Here is an 11,462-nt window from a genome sequence, read left to right as displayed (position 1 = left end):
TGGGAATCATTAGAAATGGTGGAAAAGCATAGCAAAGGGTCGAGGGCCACTGCTGGAGAAAGGCATCCGTGGCCAGAGCCTGAGGGTCCGGTCTCCAACTGTAAAAGCGCGGAAGTTGCCCATTGAGGCGAGAGGCAAACAGATCTAGTTGACAAGGACCCCAACGCCGAAGGAGAGCACGGAAGACTCGAGGGTGAAGTCTCCAGTCGCTGTAATCCCGGAGATGTCTGGAGTGCCAGTCCGCTATCTGATTGTGGCATCCCGGAAGATATTCCGCAATAACAGTGATCTTCCTCTGCAGACAGAAATGCCAGAAATCCTTGGCGATCTCCGCCAACACCCTGGACCTGGTCCCGCCCAGTTTGTTCACATAAAGGACTGCAGATACATTGTCCATCCGGAGAAGGACACAACAACTCGGTTGTAGTGGGGAGAAACACTTGATCGCAAAGGAACCCGCCAGGAGTTCCAGACAGTTGATATGAAGAGTCAACTCCTGAGGGGACCACCGACCCCCGGTCGAGACAGAGCCGCAGCGGGCTCCCCAACCCCACCGACTGGTATCGGATTCTATCACTAGATCCGGGGACGCACCGAAGAGGGCTCGACCATTCCAGGCCTCCATGTGGTCTAACCACCATTGCATTTCCCAACGGACCTCCTCCGTAAGAGGAATCTGATCGGAGTATCCGAGGCCTTTCCGGAGATGCAGAATTTTCAGCCGTTGCATCGCCCTGTAATGCAGAGGACCTGGAAATATCGCTTGAATGGACGACGCCAGAAGACCCACTACACGTGCCAACGACCTCAACGACACAGTCGGTCTGGAAATAACAGATGTCAACTCTCTCTTGATGTAACGCATCTTTTGCTTGGGCAAGAGGAGTTGACAGGCCACCGAATCGATCTGGAAACCCAGGAAGTCTATAGACTGGGCCGGAACCAAGACCGACTTCTGAACATTGATCAGAAAACCTAGAGACTGTAATAGATCGATGGACCAATCCAGATGACGTAGAAGTTGAAGAGGACAATCCGCCATAAGGAGGATATCGTCCAGATAAATAATCAACCGCACACCCCGAGATCGAAGATGTTCCACAACTGGTCTCAACAGTTTCGTGAAGCACCATGGTGCCGACGACAGACCGAACGGGAGAACCTGATACTCGTACCAAACTCCCTGCCAGAGAAACTGGAGAAAACGGCGATGAGGTTTGTAAATTGGAATCGAGAGGTATGCATCTTTGAGATCCAAACGGACCATCCAGTCCCCCTCTCGCAAGTGATCCCTCAAAAGATGGATGCCCTCCATCTTGAAACGCCGGTAGACTACCCCCCCCGTTGAAGTCTTTCAGGTTGAGAACTAGGCGGGAGCCGCCCCCTTTCTTCTCGACCAGAAAGACTGAACTGGCAAACCCCATGGGATGACGGGTCGTGGGAACAATCGCCCCTTTCATGAGGAGGGCGTCTATTTCCCTGGAGAGACAAACCTAGTCCTTTAGAGGAAAATGTAAACAAGGGGGAGGACGGGTCTGATGCACTGGGTGATAAAATTCTATTCTGAACCCTTGAACAGTTTGTAGCACCCATGCATCGCTGGAGATCATGCGCCAATTTTGCAGGAAAAATTGAATGCGACCCCCCAACATCACATCGCATGCATGAATCAGGCTCACCTGTAGAGGAGGCATCATGGTATTGTCCTTGCTGACCGCCAGAACGGCCCTTGCCGTACTGGCCTTTTCCTTTTCTTGAGGGGTAAAAGTTGGCTCGGGTGGAATAGCCGGTGTCATAGGAACCTCTCTGCTGAGAGGAATTGCCCCTCTGGGACTGGTTAGCGGATCCCGAACGAGCGTCCCCTACCTCGTCCGGCCTTTGCAAAAACCGGGCGCATTGCCCGTCTCAAAGATGCCTGCGCCTTATCAATCCCGCTGAATGTGGAGACAAAACGAGTGAGTTCCTTAAGGAACGGCTGACCAAACAACAGTCCCTGAGCCTCAGGACCAGACTCAGAAGTGGCTAATTCCGAAAGTTTCGGATCCAGTTTTAAAAGGATGGACCTGCGACATTCTGCAGACATCGCGCAGTTGGCATTGCCCAGATAACAAATCGCCCGTTGGGCCCATTGGATCAATTCCTTCGGGTTCACCAAAGCAGAAGCCTCCTCAGCCTTGTAGCCGAGATCCAAGATCTTGGTGAGCGGAGCCAGCAAGTCGAGCATCTTGTCCTGACAGGAACGCCAAGATCTATCCAGGCCCTTCTTAGGATCTTTCGCATATTTCTTTAGGTACGTCACCATCATGGGGTCAACCTCAGGAGTGTCGGCCAAATGGTCTGCCAACTCCGGCCTCGGACACTCTGAGCGCAACCGCGCTCTAACCGAGGCCTCAAAGGGCTGACGAATGTGAGTCTCTATATAGGAAGCCACAGCAGGAGAAGGCATCCAGGTGGAAGAATTCGGATGGACAATATCCGCTGGCTCGAAATTAAGCACTGGAGGACGCTCAGGGGCGTCCACAAAATGTTCTTTACAGACCCTCTTCCGGGGTGGCGGCGAAGCATGATCCGAAGATGCGGAAGAATGGGCATTATCCGATTCGGACTCAGGCAGTGCCGAAGAAGCAGAAGGAGCCGCTGCTAAAGTCTTTGCTAGACGTTGAAAGTCCGCCTTATGAGGATTAATCGGCGACTTAGCCGATTTCTTGGCAGCAGGCAGCCAACCCTGCTGTTGAGCGTAAAGATTCAGGTGACGCTTCAAGGGGTTGATAGCACGCACCAGTGCCTTGTTAACAGATTGTTGGACCCCTCTATCCAACTGCTCCACCAAATTCTGTTCCAAGGAGTCCTCCTCCTCAACATCATAGCAGTAGTCGTCGTCAGCATCATAATATTCAGCCATTCTACCAGGTAGAAAAAGTAAATGCCCACAAGACGACTTAATCCGGAGTGTCAAAACACCAGTCAAGGGGGAGTGTGAAGACCCCAAAGCAGGCTTCGAACGAAGTAGGACCGGGTCCAACTTCAAGAAAAATATTCAAGTGTGGAGGGAGCCAAAGCCTGCACAGAACCAAACACTCTAGGCAGAGCCTATGCCACAATGTTGCAACCCAAGCCTTCAGGAGACCTCGGTGTCTGACGGGGTTAAAGTGAGGAGACAGGCTGTGGGCAGGACGCCAAGAACGTCGTCACTCAACCAGTTCTGAGGAGAAACCCCGAAACCGGAAATAGGACAGTGCGCATGCGCGACTGTCACCTGTCACCAAACACCGTCTCGAGAGCGCTCGCTCTCCCCTAAGGGAAACGGAAACCCCTGCTCCCGCTCCACCAAAGTACACGAGCGCGAGACAGCGCTCGGAACCAACGGAGGTGAACCACACGCTCCAAACGGAAGGAGAAATACTCGTATGAAGAACGGAAACGAAGCCCCAAACACGAGAACCAAAATGCGCAAAGCACAATAGGTAAGCCAAGCAACAAAGTCAAACCAAGTAACAATATGCTTAGGAGAGAAAATAAGGCACTTAACTGGCTGCGGAGCAGGAAAGAAAGAGGAAGACAGACTAATGTCGGGACCTTTTATACGCTACTCTCTGTGGTTATTCCCTGGTGTTCATGGGAAATGTAGTTTTTTGGTTGTTTTTATTGGCTGCTGAGCATTTCATTAAAGAAATGAGAAAGCATAATCGGAGCCTCCTGTCCTGACATAGAATAATCTGATTCTCTTTTCCCCCATTTAAAGAGTTTTGATGGTGTATAGTACAAGCTATATACTGTTTTATATTGCTGAGCCTTTAAATTGGATGACATGAAAACAGATTTTCCCAGCTCCAGCACCTTATCTATATCAATTACCCCATCATTTAATTTAGTTGACCAGCTGACTTCTGTTTTTTCCAGATCATCAGCCTGAAATTTTACCAGCCCTTGATAAAAATCTTTAATTCTTTTGCCAGTATTACTCATGAGCTGTATAATTGGTATCGACCCAGAATCAATACTCTCTTTAGCAGTCCTTTTATACAATTACGAATCTGTAGATATTTAAAGCATGAGTCCCACTGTAAACCAAAGCTTTGTACAAGTTCCATAAACCCCACGATTTCTTGATTTGCATAGACATCTGCCAGAGTAACAATCCCCTTTTGTTCCCACTTTTTAGCCATATCATCATATATATTTGCGTGTAGAAGATCAGAATGCCAAAGTGATGAATATCTAGTAAATCTGCTTATCCTACAAATTCTCTCTGCTTTCTTCCACACTTTCACATCATAATCAATACATTTATAGCCTTTCTTCTGATATTTTTTACATCATTTTGCTGTTGAAATATTCCATCTGCAGCTTCCCAATCATCAATTGATAAATATTCGGTAACTCACTCACATTGCTTTGTGTATTCTCATAGTGATACAAAGCACCGAGATGTTGCAGAGCCGTGGCAAAATAATACATCTGAATGTTAGGAGCATTCCATCCCCCCGATCACTTGGGAGAGTCAAATATTTATCAGCACGTCAGGCTTTATGATAATTCCAGATAAAGTTGGAGAACATCCCCTCTATTTTTTGGATTTTCTTTACCGTGAGCTCTAATGGGATAGCTCGGATTAGGTATAAAATATTTGCAAAGATTTTCATTTTAATAACATTTATCCTACCCATTATTGTGAGGTATAAATGATCTAGCCGTTCCAGCTCCCTATTAATTGAGGACATCACTGGATCTATATTCAATGCCCGTAAATCTATAATTTTAGAAGTTAATATGACTCCTAAGTATGTTGCTTACTGCACCACTCTGAAGTCTTGTAATGTACACTGAGAGGAGCAGATAATTTGCGTCTTTGAGCTATTTAGTAGATATAGAAAAAAGACAATCTAATACAGGGCTAGAGGGATGTTTACCGACCGCGCCTAAGTATTATCCCCCGTAGGAATCAAACAAACAACTGCAAACTTAGGGGTCCAAAAGAGGATTCAATCGTAATTCTCTGCTCGTCAACGCCCTATCAATAGTACAAGGGTACGAACGCAATCATAACACTAACAAACCAGATCACAACAACACTATGTGGCAGTACCAAGTGATTGTGGGTTGCTACCCCGTATCTGGGTATCGGGGTATGCCGGTCTCAATGATCTAGAGACACAATACCCGATAAGGACTTCCAAATGATAATATTGATCATTACAAGACCGTTGATGGGAATCCTACACCAGGGGTGACTCACGTTACTGGTTCTTCACATCTTGTGATCTGGTTTGTTAGTGTTATGATTGCGTTCGTACCCTTGTACTATTGATAGGGCGTTGACGAGCAGAGAATTACGATTGAATCCTCTTTTGGACCCCTAAGTTTGCAGTTGTCTATTTAGTAGATAACCCGATCTCCTCCCAAATTTTTCTGCCAGCCTTTCAACTTCTGTTATTGCCTCCTGTGGAGCTGAGGTTAACAGGGCAATATCATCAGCATATGCCAATATTTTTGTTTCTTATCTATGAGATACTACCGGTTTAATTTTTGGGTTGTTCAAAATCAGAGAGATAAAAGGGTCCAAACAAAAAGCAAACAAATTTGGGGAACAAGGGCAACCTTGACGCGTACCCCTTTCTATCTTGAGCCTTCTAGATGTATATCCCATTATTTGGATCTTGGCATGAGGGTTGTAATACACAGCATGTATCGCTCGAATAAGTCCTGGACCAAAGCCTCTCTCTGTCAATTTGTCCCACAAATAACCCCAGGCCCCCGATCAAAAGCTTTCTCTGCGTCCAGCGGGACCACACCCATTGCTCTTTTTTTACCTCAGCGATATCAGTTATTGAATTTACTCGCAGAGTGTGGTCTGTGGTCCCCCTGCCGGGAATAAAGCTGTGTTGCCATGGTGAGATAATTGCAGCTATATTCTTTTGTAATCGGGTGGCCATGACTTTAGAGTAGATTTTTGCATCCGCATTCATGAGAGAAATCGGGCGATATGACGATGGGAGCTCTGGGGGTTTGCCTTTCTTTAAAAACACTGGCATGTATGATGAATCATGAACCAAACACTAGTGATCTAGCCTTGAGTTGTCAATAGCTAGGGCATTATCTCTACATTTTTGTCTCCCTTTCTAGGTCCCATTAGGATTGAGTAGGACCTCTCGGCCTGCACTTAAGTTTCCTGTGGAAGGTAGTATTTTCCCCTACCACAGCGTGTATGACTGTTTTTCTTTACCTGGTCCTGACGAATTGCTACAAGAGCATGAAACATGTCGACCATTAGGTAGAACATACACCTCTGGATCATTGCACCAGTGTGTATTTTTGCCTCACTGTTTAGGGCTCGACCTCTGCCAATGCGCAAGCATTGCAGATGTCGAACATATTATGGCTTATCCAGACCTTAACTAAAGGGGCGATTTGATGCTGTGCCCGTGAAAAAGCGCGTGCACAGCATCAAAGCCACCAGCCTCCCTCCACAAGCTTACCCCAGCATGCGCTCTGTCATTTCTCCTCCCCTAATTATTCACTGCCCACGGCCGGCCGGCCGGCACATCAAAGGCTGCTGCTCCCCGTGCGTCTCGTCACCCTTACTCTCAGCTATTCTTCCCTTCTTGCCTCTCCCCGCCCCCCCCCCCTCCCCACCACAGCAATGCCGAGGGCTTGTATGCCTTCTCCCAGGCTCATTTACTTAACGTTCCCTGGCCTGCACACTTAACTTTCCCTAGCTCTGATGCCTGGGACTTCATTCCGCTTTTTTTTTTACAATGCATTTACCAATACTTGTTTTTTTATTTGCGGCCTTGCATTTCTATCTACCCCTCCTTCCTCTCTCCCTCCCTCTCGCTCAGCGCCGAGGCCGAGCCCCTGGCACAGCTTTGCAACAGAGGCCCTCGGCAACAGGGAGAGTCGATTTACACAGGCAGCAATGCAGCCTCTAGACTCTGCAGCCTGGGCCTAACAGGCAACCATGGACACGAAGAAACGACATAGCAAAAATATATCAATCTAACCATGGAGACTTTATGGCCACCATTTGCACGGCTCCAGGCAAATACCAGATCAGGCCTCTTTTGCTGTTAAACGATTGACAGTTATTACCCAAATCAATTAACTCTTGTTTTGTAGATCACGAAAGCCTTGGCTGCCCCTGCCAGAGCACAATTCCCATACAGAGCAACAACGCCTATGCTCATTTGATCTCTCATTCAGTGAGGTTTTTCTTCGCAGTCTCAAACGTAACTTTGCCATACATGCAGACGCATGCTTGTTAACTTTCCCTTATTTGGATGATGTCCGCTTTTCAATGATTTTCGCCATCCTACAAAGCACCATGCTTCTAAAGACTTCTATATGGGTAACCATTTTTGCAAACCTACAACACCTTCCTAAAGAGGTTTAGTCCTCATTGAATGTATGTGATGAAATCAACCTCATTCGCGAGTCAACAAAAAGGTTGACATTAATACACAGGTCCCGTGATGCAAATTGAAGAAGAAAAAAAAAACAGCCCTTCGTCCCATTCACTCCAGACATCTCCATTCGCACCTCTGCATTATCTTCCTAGAGCACAACCACCAGAGACGAGTTGTTCCCAAATAAAACACAGTGACTGCTACTTGAGGCCCTGAAATTAGAAGTGTGCACAATGCAGTTTCCGGGATCGGACATTAGCACAACTGATTTAAATATGCCTCAAGTTGTAACACGTAGAACAATGATGGAAATTAAAGCCAGTTCACAAGAGAAGCAACATTCCAGTTTTCACTCGCACAGCCACCACACAGCTCCACCGATGCATCCACCACACAGCTCCACCACACAGCTCCAACACACAGCTCCACTGATGCACCCACCACACAGCTCCACCAATGCACCCACCACACAGCTCGACCGATGCTCCAACTAAGCTCCACCAATGCACCCACCACACAGCTCCACCAATGCACCCACTAAGCTCCACCGATGCACCCACCACACAACTTCACTGATGCATCCTCCACAGAGCTCCACCGAGGCACCCACCACACAGTTCTACCATGCCCCCACCACACAGCTCCACCGATGCACCCACCACACAGCTCCACAGATGCACCCACCACACAGCTCCACCCACCACACAGCTCCACTGATGCACCCACCACACAGCTCCACTGAGGCACCCACCACACAGCTCCACTGAGTCACCCACCACACGGCTCCACCGATGCACCCACCACCCAGCGCCACCGATGCACCCACCACACAGCTCCACCGACACAGCTCACCCGATGCACCCACCACACAGCTCCACCAAGGCACCCACCACACAGCTCCACCGATGCACCCACCACACAGCTCCACCGAGGCACCCACCACACAGCTCCACAGATGCACCCACCACATAGCTCCACAGATGCACCCACCACACAGCTCCACAGATGCACCCACCACACAGCTCCACAGATGCACCCATCACACAGGTCCACCGAAGCACCCAACACACAGCTTAACTGAGGCACCCACCACACAGCTCCACTGAGGCACCCACCACACAGCCCTACCGATGCACCCACCACCCAGCTCCACCGATGCACCCACCACACAGCTCCACCGACACAGCTCCACCGATGCACCCACCACACAGCTCCACCGATGCACCCACCACACAGCTCCACCGATGCAGCCACCACACAGCTCCACCGACACAGCTCCACCAATGCACCCACCACCCAGCTCCACCGATGCACCCACCACACAGCTCCACTGACACAGCTCCACCGATGCACCCACCACACAGCTCCACCGTGGCACCCACCACACAGCTTCACCAAGGCACCCACCACACAGCTCTACCATGCCCCCACCACACAGCTCCACCGATGCACCCACCACACAGCTCCACAGATGCACCCACCACACACCTCCACCGATGCACCCACCACACAGCTCCACTGACACAGCTCCACCGATGCACCCACCACACAGCTCCACTGAGGCACCCACCACACAGCTCCACCGAGGCACCCACCACACAGCCCTACCGATGCACCCAACACACAGCTCCACCGATGCACCCACCACACAGCTCCGCCGATGCACCCACCGCACAACTCCGCCGAGGCACCCACCGCACAGCTCCACCGATGCAGCCACCACACAGCTCCACCGACACAGCTCCACCGATGCACCCACCACCCAGCTCCACCGATGCACCCACCACACAGCTCCACCGACACAGCTCCACCGATGCACCCACCACACAGCTCCAACGAGGCACCCACCACACAGCTCCACCGAGGCACCCACCACACAGCTCTACCATGCCCCCACCACACACCTCCACCGATGCACCCACCACACAGCTCCACAGATGCACCGACCACACAGCTCCACTGATGCACCCACCACACACAGCTTCACCGACACAGCTCCACCGATGCACCCACCACACAGCTTAACTGAGGCACCCACCACACAGCTCCACTGAGGCACCCACCACACAGCCCTACCGATGCACCCACCACACAGCTCCACCGATGCACCCACCACACAGCTCCACCGATGCACCCACCACACAGCTCCACCGATGCACCCACCACACAGCTCCACCGATGCACCCACCACCCAGCTCCACCGATGCACCCACCACACAGCTCCACCGACACAGCTCCACTGATGCACCCACCATACAGCTCCACCGATGCACCCACCACACAGTTCCACCAATGCAGCCACCACACAGCTCCACCGACACAGCTCCACTGATGCACCCACCAACCAGCTCCACCGATGCACCCACCACACAGCTCCACCGATGTAGCCACCACACAGCTCCACCGATGTAGCCACCACACAGCTCCACCGACACAGCTCCACCGATGCACCCACCACCCAGCTCCACCAATGCACCCACCACACAGCTCCACCGACACAGCTCCACCGATGCACCCACCATACAGCTCCACCGATGCACCCACCACACAGCTCCACCGATGCAGCCACCACACAGCTCCACCGACACAGCTCCACCAATGCACCCACCACCCAGCTCCACCGATGCACCCACCACACAGCTCCACCGACACAGCTCCACCGATGCACCCACCACACAGCTCCACTGATGCACCCACCACACAGCTCCACCGATGTAGCCACCACACAGCTCCACCGATGTAGCCACCACACAGCTCCACCGACACAGCTCCACCGATGCACCCACCACCCAGCTCCACCGATGCACCCACCACACAGCTCCACCGACACAGCTCCACCGATGCACCCACCACAGAGCCCCACCGATGCACCCACCTCACAGCTCCACCGATGCAGCCACCACACAGCTCCACCGACACAGCTCCACCAATGCACCCACCACCCAGCTCCACCTACACAGCTCCACCGATGCACCCACCACACAGCTCCACCAAGGCACCCACCACACAGCTCACCGAGGCACCCACCACACAGCTCTACCATGCCCCCACCACACAGCTCTACCATGCACCCACCACACAGCTCCGCCGATGCACCCACCGCACAACTCCGCCGAGGCACCCACCGCACAGCTCCACCGATGCAGCCACCACACAGCTCCACCGACACAGCTCCACCGATGCACCCACCACACAGCTCCACCGACACAGCTCCACCGATGCACCCACCACACAGCTCCAACGAGGCACCCACCACACAGCTCCACCGAGGCACCCACCACACAGCTCTACCATGCCCCCACCACACACCTCCACCGATGCACCCACCACACAGCTCCACAGATGCACTGACCACACAGCTCCACTGATGCACCCACCACACACACAGCTCCACCGACACAGCTCCACCGATGCACCCACCACACAGCTTAACTGAAGCACCCACCACACAGCTTAACTGAGTCACCCACCACACAGCTCCACTGAGGCACCCACCACACGCCCTACCGATGCACCCACCACACAGCTCCACCGATGCACCCACCACACAGCTCCACCGATGCACCCACCACACAGCTTCACCGATGCACCCACCACACAGCTCCACCGATGCACCCACCACCCAGCTCCACCGATGCACCCACCACACAGCTCCACCGATGCACCCACCACACAGTTCCACCAATGCAGCCACCACACAGCTTCACCAACACAGCTCCACTGATGCACCCACCAACCAGCTCCACCGATGCACCCACCACACAGCTCCACCGATGTAGCCACGACACAGCTCCACCGATGTAGCCACCACACAGCTCCACCGACACAGCTCCACCGATTCACCCACCACCCAGCTCCACCGATGCACCCACCACACAGCTCCACCGACACAGCTCCACCGATGCACCCACCACACAACTCCACCGATGCACCCACCACAAAGCTCCACCGATGCAGCCACCACACAGCTCCACCGACACAGCTCCACCAATGCACCACCACCCAGCTCCACCGATGCACCCACCACACAGCTCCACCGACACAGCTCCACCGATGCAC

The sequence above is a fragment of the Lissotriton vulgaris genome, chromosome 1_1, assembly GCF_964263255.1.
Source record: "Lissotriton vulgaris chromosome 1_1, aLisVul1.2, whole genome shotgun sequence".
Taxonomy (NCBI): Eukaryota; Metazoa; Chordata; class Amphibia; order Caudata; family Salamandridae; genus Lissotriton; species Lissotriton vulgaris.
This window is presented reverse-complemented; position numbering follows the sequence as displayed.